The sequence below is a fragment of the Polypterus senegalus genome, unplaced genomic scaffold (assembly GCF_016835505.1).
Source record: "Polypterus senegalus isolate Bchr_013 unplaced genomic scaffold, ASM1683550v1 scaffold_8472, whole genome shotgun sequence".
NCBI lineage: Eukaryota > Metazoa > Chordata > Cladistia > Polypteriformes > Polypteridae > Polypterus > Polypterus senegalus.
In genome coordinates this window covers 1-3,581 of record NW_024386041.1, presented here as the reverse complement: position 1 = coordinate 3,581, position 3,581 = coordinate 1, and the positions used below count along the sequence as shown (strand labels likewise).

Sequence of the window (3,581 nt, the reverse complement as noted above, 5' to 3'; positions counted from 1 at the left end):
CAACAGGTGTGAACGTGGTGTCTGAAGAGTTGTGAACGTGGTGTCTCGAGGGATATCTAGCTCGTCACGCTCTTCACTGGCGTCTCCTTCTTTGTTTTGTGGGCATCTAGGGGGGGGATGGAGGTGGAGATGGTGGTTTAAAGCCGCCCTCTTCCTTGCCTGGTCTACCCCGCCTCCCCAAATCCCACCACGGCCAAACACCCAAAGGGACCAACTGACTGTCCCCTCCCCTCCCCACGCCCACTCCCACTCCCAGCTGTACGGCTACCTCGTTTCCGCAGACAACTCCGAGGGTTTTCGCCCGTTGTGGCAACCCTTGGGCTTTGTATCAGGCCTTGGCTCCAAGGTGGGCGCTTTGTCCGCGAGGCCGTGGAATGTCACATGGGTTCACGCCTCGGGCGCTTGTCTTAGGGCAGCTGCTTCCTCCTGCCAAGTTGATGCTTACCATGCAGCTGGCGCATGGGCAAGGCGGTGGGGCTGGCTGGCCTGGGGAGTTTGTGGCATCGCTCGGCCTTTTGGCTAAGATCAAGTGTAGTATCTGTTCTTATCAGTTTAATATCTGATACGTCCCCTATCTGGGGACCATATATTAAATTGATTTTGGAACAGGGAGATGGAATAGGGGCTTGCTCCGTCCACTCCACGCATCGACCTGGTATTGCAGTACTTCCAGGAGCGGTGCACTTTCTCCTTTACTGGTATAAAACAAGACAAGCAGCCTTGGCTGGGGATTGCCTACTATGAGGGAAGGGAAAGAAGCTCTAGCCAGAGCAGGATTGATTTAATTATTTAACTGAATAATTAATTAATTAATTAATTAATTTAGTTTAATTTGACTTAATTAAGAAAAGTTCATGCGTGCCTGTAGGACGCTATTGCTTGTAGTACTTCCAGCATTCCAACAGATGTCAGGCGAGGCTCGGAATTAGAAGGCCGCTGTTGTGGGGTGAGTGAAGTAGTGTCGGACGACCAAGCCTGTACCGCTAGCAGGAAGCCTTATTAAGCTCCCAGAAACCACGAAGCAGTCCTGCAGGCTGTCTGATGTCGCTGCAGCCCCTGTGTTCGAGGCCTTGTTCACACAGGCGGGCCAGGATGTGCCTTCTCCTTTTCATCTTCAATCTCCAACAGGTGTGAACGTGGTGTCTGAAGAGTTGTGAACGTGGTGTCTCGAGGGATATCTAGCTCGTCACCGCTCTTCACTGACGCCTCCTTCTTTGTTTTGTGGGCATCTAGGGCGGGATGGAGGTGGAGATGGTGGTTTAAAGCCGTCCTCTTCCTTGCCTGGTCTACCCCGCCTCCCAAATCCCACCACGAGCCAAACACCCAAAGGGACCAACTGACTGTCCCTCTCCCCACGCCCACTCCCACTCCCAGCTGTATCGGCTACCTCGCTTCCGCACAACTCCGAGGGTTTTTCCGCCGTTGTGGCAACCCTTGGGCTTTGTATCAGGCCTTGGCTCCAAGGTGGGCCGCTTTTGTCACGAGGCCGTGGAATGTCACATGGGTTCACGCCTCGCGCTTGTCTTAGGGCAGCTGCTTCCTCCTGCCAAGTTGATGCTTACCATGCAGCTGACGCATGGGCAAGACGGTGGGGCTGGCTGGCCTGGGGAGTTTGTGGCATCGCTTCGGCCTTTTGGCTAAGATCAAGTGTAGTATCTGTTCTTATCAGTTTAATATCTGATACGTCCCTATCTGGGGACCATATATTAAATTGATTTTTGGAACAGGGAGATGGAATAGGGGCTTGCTCCGTCCACTCCACGCATCGACCTGGTATTGCAGTACTTCCAGGAGCGGTGCACTTTCTCCTTTACTGGTATAAAACAAGACAAGCAGCCTTGGCTGGGGATTGCCTACTATGAGGGAAGGGAAAGAAGCTCTAGCCAGAGCAGGATTGATTTAATTATTTAACTGAATAATTAATTAATTAATTAATTAATTTAGTTTAATTTGACTTAATTAAGAAAAGTTCATGCGTGCCTGTAGGACGCTATTGCTTGTAGTACTTCCAGCATTCCAACAGATGTCAGGCGAGGCTCGGAATTAGAAGGCCGCTGTTGTGGGGTGAGTGAAGTAGTGTCGGACGACCAAGCCTGTACCGCTAGCAGGAAGCCTTATTAAGCTCCCAGAAACCACGAAGCAGTCCTGCAGGCTGTCTGATGTCGCTGCAGCGCCCCCTGTGTTCGAGGCCTTGTTCACACAGGCGGGCCAGGATGTGCCTTCTCCTTTTCATCTTCAATCTCCAACAGGTGTGAACGTGGTGTCTGAAGAGTTGTGAACGTGGTGTCTCGAGGGATATCTAGCTCGTCACCGCTCTTCACTGACGCCTCCTTCTTTGTTTTGTGGGCATCTAGGGCGGGATGGAGGTGGAGATGGTGGTTTAAAGCCGCCCTCTTCCTTGCCTGGTCTACCCCGCCTCCCCAAATCCCACCACGAGCCAAACACCCAAAGGGACCAACTGACTGTCCCTCCCTCCCCACGCCCACTCCCACTCCCAGCTGTATCGGCTACCTCGTTTCCGCACAACTCCGAGGGTTTTTCCGCCGTTGTGGCAACCCTTGGGCTTTGTATCAGGCCTTGGCTCCAAGGTGGGCCGCTTTTGTCACGAGGCCGTGGAATGTCACATGGGTTCACGCCTCGGCGCTTGTCTTAGGGCAGCTGCTTCCTCCTGCCAAGTTGATGCTTACCATGCAGCTGGCGCATGGGCAAGACGGTGGGGCTGGCTGGCCTGGGGAGTTTGTGGCATCGCTTCGCCTTTTGGCTAAGATCAAGTGTAGTATCTGTTCTTATCAGTTTAATATCTGATACGTCCCCTATCTGGGGACCATATATTAAATTGATTTTTGGAACAGGGAGATGGAATAGGGCTTGCTCCGTCCACTCCACGATGTCGACCTGGTATTGCAGTACTTCCAGGAGCGGTGCACTTTCTCCTTTACTGGTATAAAACAAGACAAGCAGCCTTGGCTGGGGATTGCCTACTATGAGGGAAGGGAAAGAAGCTCTAGCCAGAGCAGGATTGATTTAATTATTTAACTGAATAATTAATTAATTAATTAATTTTTAGTTTAATTTGACTTAATTAAGAGTTCATGCGTGCCTGTAGGACGCTATTGCTTGTAGTACTTCCAGCATTCCAACAGATGTCAGGCGAGGCTCGGAATTAGAAGGCCGCTGTTGTGGGGTGAGTGAAGTAGTGTGGGACTGACCAAGCCTGTACCGCTAGCAGGAAGCCTTATTAAGCTCCCAGAAACCACGTAAGCAGTCCTGCAGGCTGTCTGATGTCGCTGCAGCCCCCTGTGTTCGAGGCCTTGTTCACACAGGCGGCCAGGATGTGCCTTCTCCTTTCATCTTCAATCTCCAACAGGTGTGAACGTGGTGTCTGAAGAGTTGGAACGTGGTGTCTCGAGGGATATCTAGCTCGCCACCGCCTTCACTGACGCCTCCTTCTTTGTTTTGTGGGCATCTAGGGCGGGATGGAGGTGGAGATGGTGTGCTTCAAAGTCGCCCCTCTCTTGCCTGGTCTACTCCGCCTCCCCCAAATCCCACCACTCGAGCCAAACACCCAAAGGGACCAACTG

The 3,581-nt window shown here is 52.1% G+C and overlaps 3 non-coding genes across 3 annotated transcripts; all 3 read left to right on the top strand.

The window, feature by feature from the left end:
* Positions 1-502: 502 nt before the first annotated feature.
* Positions 503-689, top strand: LOC120522524. Its single transcript, XR_005632409.1, has one exon. It is a non-coding gene; the product is annotated as a U2 spliceosomal RNA (small nuclear RNA).
* Positions 690-1,619: 930 nt separating this feature from the next.
* LOC120522523 lies at positions 1,620-1,807 on the top strand. Its single transcript, XR_005632408.1, has one exon. It is a non-coding gene; the product is annotated as a U2 spliceosomal RNA (small nuclear RNA).
* Positions 1,808-2,744: 937 nt separating this feature from the next.
* On the top strand, positions 2,745-2,932 carry LOC120522525. The gene has a single exon (XR_005632410.1). It is a non-coding gene; the product is annotated as a U2 spliceosomal RNA (small nuclear RNA).
* Positions 2,933-3,581: the final 649 nt, after the last annotated feature.